Source organism: Strigops habroptila, chromosome 3 (genome assembly GCF_004027225.2).
Source record: "Strigops habroptila isolate Jane chromosome 3, bStrHab1.2.pri, whole genome shotgun sequence".
Taxonomy (NCBI): domain Eukaryota; kingdom Metazoa; phylum Chordata; class Aves; order Psittaciformes; family Psittacidae; genus Strigops; species Strigops habroptila.
The window spans coordinates 21,056,312-21,067,615 of NC_044279.2; the positions used below are offsets into that span (position 1 = coordinate 21,056,312).

The following is an 11,304-nucleotide window of genomic DNA, read 5'->3' on the forward strand; positions in this document are numbered from 1 at the left end:
TGCAATCTGTAGCCAGCAAAGCAGTTAAGCATGTGGCTTGCTTTCTTTTGTCAGAATTTGGAATTTTGAAGCAAGAGACTAAAACAAGAAACAAGCTGTCTTCTGGCAACAGAAAGCTACAAATATAAAGACATCATCAACTCAATGCTGTCATGGTTTTAACCCCAGCCAGCAACTGAGCACTGCACAGCACAACTGGAAGAGTAAAAGTGAGAAAACTTGTGGGTTGAGGTAAAGGCAGTTTAACAGGTAAAGCAAAAGCCATGTGTTGCCTTCCGAAGGCGTGGCGACCTGGTTCAGGAACGGCACGGCAACCAACCCCAGGCCGCTCGGGCCATCAGCTCACAGACACCAATGTGGTGGATGGCAAATGGCGTTTATTGTTAAGTAGCATAGCATTATATAGCTTTAGGTGTTATGACGTCACTTCCGTCCGCTTACATCATAAGCTAAGCTAAACGCTATTGGCTATCAGAAAAGTCAGGAGAGGGGCTCTCTCTTTCCGCACAGCGCGATATCTTCCGGCCGCCAGACCTTAACTACCTACATTTCCCCCCTCCCTATGCAAAATTAAATTGGCTAAAATATAACAATGTTAAAAAATATATCATAAACTTGGATACAAACGTACTAACTGTATGCTGTTCTTATTCGATGTTCTATAACAATCTCGAAATATGTATCACAAACTTGAATAGAAAACATTAAGGCACGCTAAACAGAAGATAACTGGGGGATAACTGGGAGTAGTGGGGTATAACTGGGGGTAGCTAAAGGGAATTTTAAACGAAAACATTTCTAAAGCAATTATTGGCGTTCTACTAACATAACGTTAACCTTTTCTAGCCAGTTCTTAACAAATGATACGAGCTTATTCAATATACAGGGTCCAAAAATCAATGCTATCACGATCATTGCGATTGGTCCTATCAAGGTGGATACCAGAGTGGTCAGCCATGGTGAATGGTTAAACCATGATGTAAACCAACTTTGCTGTGCCTCTCGTTCCCTTTTTCATTTTTCTAAACCTTCTCGCAATTTGGCCAGTGTCTCTTACTATTCCAGTGTGGTCCGCATATACACAACACTCTTCCCCTAGTGCAGCGCACACTCCCCCTTGCTGTAGAAACATCAGGTCTAATCCTCTGATTTTGCAACACTACTTCAGATAGTGATCTAATTGATTTCTCTAATGCACTTATCGATTGTTCAATACTAGCTAAGTCTTCATCTACTGCTATCCTCAATGTGCTAAATTCTTTATTCTGTTGCACCAAGGATGCTACTCCTGTACCCACTCCCGCACCTCCTATGATCATAAGAGTAGCTATTGTTAATGCTGTAAAGGGTTCTCGTTTTGACAGATGATGTTCTAAGGTAATTTGTGAGTCATAGGCGTAGGCAAAGTCTTCGGCATGGTAAAAGATTTTTGGGACTATAGTTACCTGGACACAATATTCTGAGGCTTTATTAAATTTGTCCAACGACAAACAAGGTGTAATTCCCATAATAGAACAAACCAACTTGGTATTGTTGGCCGGAATTAACCACCTTGCAGAGGTTTCTTGTGTCTTATTGACACACAGTTGTTTTTTGTGCTCTGGGACTTTACCCACACACACGCCACTAACTACCATGTGTGCTAATGTAAGCCCTTGTTTTTGTGTCCCACTTACATTGGGTCGGATTTGTTTCATTTGTATACGTGGGTGTGTCACTCACCCCTACAGCCTCATAAAAGGGTGGTTTAATGCTATAGCACAACCAACAATGCTCCGTAAGATTTGGGTGAGTTTTGTTCAGTAATTGGTAGCTAGCTTGCATCATTTTTCAGAGAGGGTTTCCGTCAGAAATTTTGGTGGTGCGTGTCGGTACTGATGCGGAAGCTTCGGCACTCTTCATGGTTGTATATGGTAGAGGCGTGGTTATTCGTGGGTTAAGAATCAGGTTTTACCGGCGCGGAACTCCCGGGTGTGGACAGGATGCTTGTCGGCTTATCGTCTTCATTTGTCACTGGGGCATACGGGTTACGAGGGCATCCGACAATCCAGTCCTGTGGATAAAAACTCACAGTTTTCATTAGTTTTATTCTGAAAGTCCGGTTTAATGGACTTAAGTGGGCACCACTTAACTTTTCCATCTTTTTTAACAGCGGCATACCCTCGCCCTGTAAGGACTAGCTTCCACCCTTGTTCCCATTCTCCCAGCTCATTTTTAATTATGACCAACGGGCCTTCTTCTAACGCTCGAGTGGCACTCCTTGGCGAAGTGCCCTTTCTTTCCACAGGCCCAACACGGTCCTCTGGGTCGATTTTGGCGCGAGGGGGGCACTGTTGGCAGGTCTCCCAGCTGCGGGCAGTTTGCCACCGCATGGCCCGCCTGACCACATTTAAAACATGCCCTCACATTGGCTATTGCGGTATGAACAGCCACTTGAATCGGGGCTAGATGCTCTTCCTTTGCGACATGCTTAATCATGTCCGCAATACTTGACCCCACTGGCGGTGATCATAGGATTTCCTTGGTTGCCGAATTACACTGCTGGCGTAGGCAATCTGCAACAACCGGGCCTTTCGCTTCCGCAGGCAGGGTCGAGGAGTCAACCGCTGCCTGGAGACGATCCACAAATTGCGTGAAGCTCTCACTTTCATTTTGCTTAATTGTAGACCATGGCGATGGCTTGACAATGACTCTAGAGGCTGTGCGAATGGCCTCTCTGGCCGCACGAGTAGTTGTCATAACCTCATGGGCCCGTAGGCCCTGGGCTTGCGCCTGGGGGGTAATCATAGTTGGGTCTGTACCCATCAGCCGCTGCAGGCTGGAGCCATGTAGCGGGTGATCCGCCCCGGTTACTTGGGCTAGTTGCCTTGCACAGTTGTCCTCCCATTCTTGTTTAAAAACAATCATTCCTGCCCCGCCAAAGATCAATCTGCAGGTTTGTTTTATATCAAATGGGAGCATATCGTCTCCCCCGAAGACACCGTCTATGAGGGTGGAGACCATGGCAGAATTAAGCCCTTTGTCTGCAATTGCCTTAACAATCGCTTGTGTATCTTTAGGGTTTATTGGTGAGTGAACCCTTTGTCCCCCGTCCATCACCCGGACTGGGAACGCTAGCATGGCTGATGGAACCCAATCGGCACACGCAATCTTAATTTTCCTCCAATCTGTGAGAGGGATTTCTTCCCCTCGTGGTCCTTTTTTATTTCGGATGAGAATATTTCGGCTTTTGACTGTATTTATTCTCATTTCCTCTTCCTCTGAATTTGAATCAGTTGCGGGTCACTCGTCCCCGCTAGTGTCTGATCCGGGGTCGGAACTCGACTGACCGGTTACTTCCGGTTTCCGGTACTTTTTTGTCGAGCTCCGGCCCCGCCCGCTTCCCTTGCAGACGGGCGGTCCCCTCCCTCTTGGTTCGCCCCGCCCTCTGCTCGGCGGGGTGTTTGCCCTATAAGGGCATTTTTTCAGACGGCCGCTCTGATTGGGTTTCCGCCCTTCGCTCCCACCACCTTTCTCCTTCTCGTTCTCCTCCCCTTCCCATGTGCTTGCGCTTGTTAATGTCAGTGTTCTCTCCCAGTTCCCGCCATAGGCATCTTCGTCCCGCCCTTCCCTTTTCTGCTCGGCGCCATCTTGCGGCGCGTAGGGCGGCGGTCTAGCCCAGACTTCCTCGGGCTCTGGTCCCTCCCTGGCGCCCCTGGCCTCCTCAGTTAACCCACCCCATCGCTTATATAATTGTGATACGACCTTCGCAAGGGCTTCCATCCTCCTTGCTGGTCCGGGAGCGTCCTCCCCGCCGGGCTGGTCCTGCCGCTCCGGCCGCCGTTCACCCGAATCCAAGCGACTATTCCCCGGTTTCGGCACCACTTGTTGCCTTCCGAAGGCGTGGCGACCTGGTTCAGGAACGGCACGGCGACCAACCCCAGGCCGCTCGGGCCATCAGCTCACAGACACCAATGTGGTGGATGGCAAATGGCGTTTATTGTTAAGTAGCATAGCATTATATAGCTTTAGGTGTTATGACGTCACTTCCGTCCGCTTACATCATAAGCTAAGCTAAACGCTATTGGCTATCAGAAAAGTCAGGAGAGGGGCTCTCTCTTTCCGTACAGTGCGATATCTTCCGGCCGCCAGACCTTAACTACCTACACCATGTGCACAAGCAAAGCAAAACAAGGCATTCATTCACCACTGCCCATGGGCAGGCAGGTGTTCAGCCATCTCCAGGCTAGCAGCGCTCCATCACACATAATGGTTACTTGGGAAGACAAAAGCCATCACTCCCAACATCCCCCTTTCCTCCTTTCCCCAGCTTTACATGCTGAGCATGATGCCATATGGTGTGGAATATCCCTTGGGTCAGTTGTGGTCAGTTGTCCCGGCCGTGTCCCCTCCCAGCTCCTCGTGCACCCCCAGCCTGCTTGCTGGTGGAGTGGTGTGAGGAGCAGAAAAGGCCTTGGCTCTGTGTAAGCACTGCTCAGCAGCGACAAAAACATCCCTGTGTTATCAGCACTGTTTCCAGAACAAATCCAAAACACAGCCCATAGCAGCTACAATAAGAAAATTAACTCTACCCCCACCAAAACCATCATAAATGCACAATGCACTCTCGTCTTTAGTCTCCCCTGAAGTTAATACGAACTTCCAAAAAGAAATTCAAATGAATTTTTAAGATATTCTTTTCTTTGTTTTCCCTTGGTGTTAGTTTCTGTCCTTCAGTGAGCTCTGTCTGAATGTCTCTTCAGACTTGCACTGGTTATTTCACCTCCAGGTTCCATGCACTGTCATGCCCAGCCTTCCTAACACTGTGCATTTCCTGGCACGAGCAATCTGTATGCAGCTGCAGTCTCTGCTGCTGAAGCATTTCAGCACAGTGTCTCACTGTCTTCAGCTGCAATACTGAGGCCCCACAAAACATCCACATTCAGGCTCCATACAGCCTTTTGGCTTGCACCACCTTAAGCTCTCTTGACTCCACAATCATCAAGCCATAGTAACATTAGAAGAAAAGCACTAGGAATGCTGGAAAAGTCCCACATCACAGGATGCAAAAGTACTCCCTGTTTCATTTTCTTGGTTGTTGTGGATAACAAGTTGGGAAGTCTTTGGGAAATAGTTTTAGCTTTTTGCATATAAAATAGCTTTTAAAATAATTACCATACTTTATTATTGATGATTTGTCCATCATATTTGAAAAATCATGGCAGTCAGGTGAAGTTCCTGATGACTGGAAGAAGGTTAATATAAGCCCCATTTTCAAGAAGGGGAAGGTGGAAGACCCAGGGAACTACAGACCAGTCAGTCTCACTTCTGTGCCTGGCAAAATCTTGGAGCAGATTCTCCGAAAGCATGCTAAGGCACATGAAAAACAACGAGGTGGCTGGTGAGAGCCAACATGGCTTCACTAAGGGGAAATCCTGCCTGACCAATTTCGTGGCCTTCTATGGTGGAGCCACAGAACTCATGGACAGGGGCAGAGCAGTTGACATCATCTACCTGGACTTGTGCAAAGCGTTCGACACTGTCCCGCATGACATCCTTGTCTTTAAATTGGAGAGACATCAATTTGATAGATGGACCACTCAGTGGATAAAAAACTGGCTCGATGGCTGCACGCAAAGAGTTGTGGTAAATGGCTCGATGTCCAGTTGGAAACCTGTAACGAGTGGTGTCCCTCAGGGATCGGTGTTGGGACCGGTCCTGTTCAACACCTTTGTCGGCGACATGGACAGTGGGATTGAGTGCGCCCTCAGCATGTTTGCCGACGACACCAAGCTGTGTGGTTCGGTTGATACGCTGGAGGGAAAGGATGCCATCCAGAGGGACCTTGACACGCTTGTGAGGTGGGACAATGCCAACCTTATGAAGTTTAACCAAGCCAAGTGTAAGGTCCTGCACCTGGGTCGGGGCAATCCCAGGCACTGCTACAGGTTGAGTGGAAAAGAGATTCAGAGCAGCCCTGCAGAGAAGGACTTGGGGCTGTTGGTTGATGAGAAGCTTAACATGAGCTGGCAGTGTGCGCTTGCAGCCCAGAAAGCCAACCATATCCTGGGCTGCATCAAAAGAAGCGTGACCAGCAGGTCAAAGGAGGTGATCCTGCCCCTCTACTCTGCTCTTGTGAGACCTCACTTGGAGTACTGCGTACAGTTCTGGTGTCCTCAACATAAAAAGGACATGGAGCTGTTGGAGCGAGTCCAGAGGAGGGCCACGAGGATGATAAGGGGGCTGGAGCACCGCCCGTATGAAGATAGGCTGAGAGAGTTGGGGCTGTTCAGCCTGGAGAAGAGAAGGCTGCGTGGAGACCTCATAGCAGCCTTCCAGTATCTAAAGGGGGTCTATAAGGATGCTGGGGAGGGACTCTTCCTTAGGGACTGTAGTAGTAGGACAAAGGGTAACGGGTTCAAACTTAAACAGAGGAAGTTTAGATTAGATATAAGGAAGAAGTTCTTTACAGTGAGGGTGGTGAAGCACTGGCATGGGTTGCCTAACGGAGTTGTGAATGCTTCATCCCTGGCGGTGTTCAAGGCCAGGCTGGACAGACCCTTGGGCGACATGGTTTAGTGCGAGGTGTCCCTGCCCATGGCAGGGGGGTTGGAACTAGATGATCTTAAGGTCCTTTCCAACCCTTACGATTCTATGATTCTATGATTCTATGTCTTACTTCTCCTTTAGATTGGAGGCCTAAGATGTAACTGACTAACACTTATGATGTTTACTGATTAATCAACACACCTCTAAGACTGATAATACCTTAACTAGCTGATGAACAAATGTCTTCTCCACTTAGCCTTAGAGCACAAGCCCCGAGTTAGAACATGAGTGTGGAAGAGTGACTTTCAATTTATGGACACTGAAATTGTAAGGGACCATCTATATGAGCTGAATGTTCACCTGCCTGATGGGTTTCACCCCAGAGTTCTGAAAGAGCTGGTGGATGTCGTGGCAGGACACCTCTCAATCATCCTCCAAAGTTCTTGAGTGGCTGGGGAGGTCCCTGCTGTCTGGAAGCTAGCAAATGTTATTCCAACCTACAAAAAGGTGTGAAGAAAGATCCCAGGGAACTACAGACCTGTTTGTCCTGCTTCAGTTCCTGAAGAAGATTATACAGGGTATGACTGAATGGCATTTAAAGAATAATGCAATCATCTGGCACAGTCAACGCGGGTTCAGAGAAGTCCTGTGTAACTAATTTGATACCCTTCTATGATAAGGTCACTCACCTCCCAGATGAAGGTAAGGCAGTGGATGTAGCTTTTCTGGATTTTAGCAAGGTCTTTGATGCTGTCCCTCACAACATCCATCTGGTTGTGGAATGAGTGGGTTTACAATGTGCTGGATGGAGAATGGCTGAAGGGCAGAGCTCAATGGGTTGTAGTAAATGGGGCTACTTCAAGCAGGTGGCCAGTCACCAGCCGTGTTCCTCAGGGTTCAATTCTAGGGCCAGTTCTGTCCAATATATTTATCAACAATCTCGATGCAGGAGTTGAGTGCATCACTAGCCAGTTTGCTGATGATACCAGACTGGGAGGTGCTGTTGACTGTCTTGAGGGACAGGAGGCCTTGAAGAGGGATCTAGATAGACTGGAGCATTGGACCATGTTTAACAGCATGAAATTTGACAAGTTGGAATGCTGGATTCTGCACCTAGGATGGAGTAATGCTGGGCACAAGTATAAACTGGCAGAGGAGTGGCTGGAGACCAGTCCTGCAGAAAGGGATCTGGGGTGCTGGTCGGCAGCAGTTTCAACAGGAGTCAGCAGTGTGCCCTGGCAGCCAAGAGGGCAAACTGCATCCCAGGGTGCATCAAACACAGCATAACCAGCAGGTCAAAAGAGATGATTATCCTACTGTATTCAGCGTTGGGGCAGTCTCAGCTTGAGTACTGTGTGCACTGCTGGGCAGGGCAACAAAGCTGGTGAAAGGGCTGAATGGAATGTCCTGTGGAGCGCCTGAGGGCTGTGGGCTTGTCTAGTTTGGAGAAAAGGAAGCTGAGGGGAGACCTCATTGCTCTCTGCAGCTTCCTGAGGAGGGGAAGTGAGGAGGGAGGTGCTGATCTCTTCTCCCTGGTATCCAGTGACAGGACAGGTGGGAATGGCTCATTACTGCACCAGGAGAGGTTCAGACTGGGCATTACGAAGCATTTCTTTACCAAGAAGGTGGTCAAACACTGGAACAGGCTTCTTAGAGAGGTGGTCGATGCCTCACGCCCGTCAGTGTTTAAAAGGCATTTTGACAGTGCCTTTAATAACATGTTTTAACTTTTGGTCAGCCAGGCAGTTGGACTAGATGATCATTCAAACAAACAGTCTATTCTATTCTAACAATCCCAGAAGAGATCCATTTGCAAGGAGATGCGTGTTGCCAAAAAATAAAATACAATGTCAACAACAGTATCACATCTTACTGTTAAGAGTCATTTTTTCTTAACAGGGAGCACAGAACCTCCTCTGACTGCTGAAGCCTCATCACCGTGCCAGCAGTGATTGCCAGTTGCCACTTTTCACTATCCTCTGGCATCTGACTTCACTTTACTGCCAAAACCCTCACCTCATTGCCAAGACCCATTGTCACAGCTCGCTGCCATCTGCCAGTTCCCATTGCCAACCCTACACAGTCTCGCCTCACTGGGTGCATCTGCAAAGGCATGACTGCTCTCCCCAGAGGCATGGGTGCTGCAGGCAGACAGCAGTATCTGCAGGGCCGTGGCAGCACTAACTGCAGACCTAGCCTAGTGAGAGCAGCTGGGCAATCACGGGAATAGCTGGTCTGCGTGAGGACCACGCTGCTTCCACACCACTGTTCAGTGAAGGATGCCATTCTCAAGGAGGGCTGATGGGGTAGAGGCTATATGGATGACAGTCATAGCCTCGGCTGAAGGCAAGAAACGCTCCACAGCTGCTTCCCAGTCCTTCTGCTCCTCAGCAATGTTATCGGGGAAACTGCATCTTTTCCATAAAGATATTCTGGAGGACTGCGTGACATTCATGGTAGTGCAACTGACACTAAAACCGACAGATTAAAAGGCAGCAATTCCCAAGTGTCTATGAACTGACAAGGACCAGGAGAGCTCGCAGTCACCCTTGGGGAAATGCCTAAGCTGGGACAAGCTGTAATACAAGAGACAGTAAGTGGGATTCATGTGTAAGCTCTGGACACCTACAATGTGGAAATGATTCATCGCATTTGAAGGGGACCTCTGCATTTAGTCACATGAACTGCACCGTTACATTTAGTTATTCCTCCTCCTACACGATTCAGGAACAGTGCTCTGCAGCGTTTAGCTCAGATGCCTTCATGTTCAAATAGATAAATCTCACCCTGCATCTAGAAGTATCATACCCTCTGCTTAGAAGGTGAATTCTGAACGCTACAGGTCCGAATTTGCAATCAGTCTCTCACTTCTACTTATTTGTTCTTAAATCTCTGAGCTTGCAGAACTTCAGAAAAGAAGATTTTAAAAAGCCACACACTTTACCTTCAACAATCAATATATTCTGTACAACACCGACTGATTTATTCAAACTGTCTAAAAATAATAATACTTTTTTGATCTTTTGTTAGAATTCATTAGAATACATACACATGACTTTCCACTTTGATCTGTAAATCAATTTCTGACCTTACCAGCAGCTTGTGAAATATTTATTAGCACAGGATTATTATCACAGCCTGATCACTGTCTAGATTACCCAGCAGCATACATGCCAGCATGTTATTACTGAGCTACTTGGCTACAGTGTTTGTCTGTAAATTAGGACAGTAATTTTCCGTGTCCCACTCTCTGCCCTACTACAGGTTTCTGTTTACGCATGTTTTGGTCTGACAGCACTGTTCCATCTTGACTGTCTCTGTGGCTTGCTATACAGACATACCTTGCCAAGCAAGATTACAAAATCAATATGATTAAATCAACTAATGGCATTATAATGAAGCAAGCTTCAAAAGAGAAATATAAATTACTTGTGGATATCATTTAATTTAAAAATCGAGTGTCTGATTTATTATTTTTTTATACCGGTAGGACTTCTTGCATACTAAATGTGGAACTAGATGTAATTTAGAGGAAGATGCAGCGGATGTCTACAAAAGCATATGCATCATGGAAAAGATTGGACAGGGATTGATCCAAATACCTTTCCATAACTGAGGCCCATCAAATTAAATTATGTTTGAAACAAACACAGCAGGGTGGTTTTTATCCAACAGGTTGCAAGCCTGTGGAATTCCTTAACAAAACAGGCCGTGGAGGCCAGAAATTTGCACAGTCCCAACAGGAGACCAGGAAAAAGTACTCTGAGAAGAAACCTTTTGGGGGTTATTATACCATCACAAGCTCAGGAAATTCCCCAAACATAGTTGGAAGTTGGGACAGTGTTAGGGAAAAGGCATCAACACAGGTTGCCTCATTTTCACACTTCCTTAATTGTCTAGTTACAGGCAAACTTAGAGATATAAGGGACTAGAAGGACTCAGGATGGCTGTTCTTAAAGTTTGTAGATGTTTACACCGAGCTTCCTCAGAAATGGTCGCTAGAGGCTGGCATTATCTCCTCATGGGAAAACATGAGGAAGCATCCAGAGTCAGTATCTAGACAACAGACATGGTAAGGGCTTAGGCAGGGGAAGGCAGGAGAAATGCCATGAGAAGCCTCCAAAAACAAAAAGCAAGCATCTTGTTTTGAGTTAAGTAACTGGATGGGCAAAAAAGAGGATTCGAAAAGGAGAAGACAAAGTGAGGATTAGGAAAATGGTCTGTCAGCAACATTCTCAACGTGCATGACAAGACTGTCAACAGCAAAGAAAAACATGGCAAAATGATTATGATGTTGAAAGTCTGGGCAAAAGCTGTACAGAAGATCAGTTGTACTGCTAGTCTGCTAGCAGTGGACTATTACAGTAGTCCACCTTGCTCAGTATCACCCCTCTGGCAGCAGCAGTAACTGGTGCACAAGCAGTTTAAATTGTCTGTTGTTGGAATGGAAAGACTATACTAGTGGCTGATAAAATACAGAGCCACAGAACCCTATGGAGGGTGAGGAGCAAGGAAAGTTAAATGAGTGACGGTGACAGCTTCAGGTTTCAGCTATCCTGCCTTCTCATCCTCAGTGCTCTTCAGGAGCATGTGGCACTGACAGCTTTGCTTCTGCTGCCAGGGATCCTCCACAAGGGCTGTCGCCATCAGGACATCCCTCTTGCCTTGCTCATTACACCCCTGCCTGGATGGAAGGACCCCTGCCAAGAAGCATTATTTAAAGCTTGCACCCAACATTTAAACCTGATTAACAAGTAGGACCATCATATTGTTCAC

General features: G+C 47.1%; 1 long non-coding RNA gene across 1 annotated transcript; it reads right to left on the bottom strand.

Moving 5' to 3' along the window:
- Positions 1-266: 266 nt before the first annotated feature.
- On the bottom strand, positions 267-4,116 carry LOC115605499. Its single transcript, XR_003990616.1, has 2 exons — positions 3,745-4,116; positions 267-2,090 (listed from the first exon to the last, which is right to left on the bottom strand). It is a non-coding gene; the product is annotated as an uncharacterized LOC115605499 (long non-coding RNA).
- Positions 4,117-11,304: the final 7,188 nt, after the last annotated feature.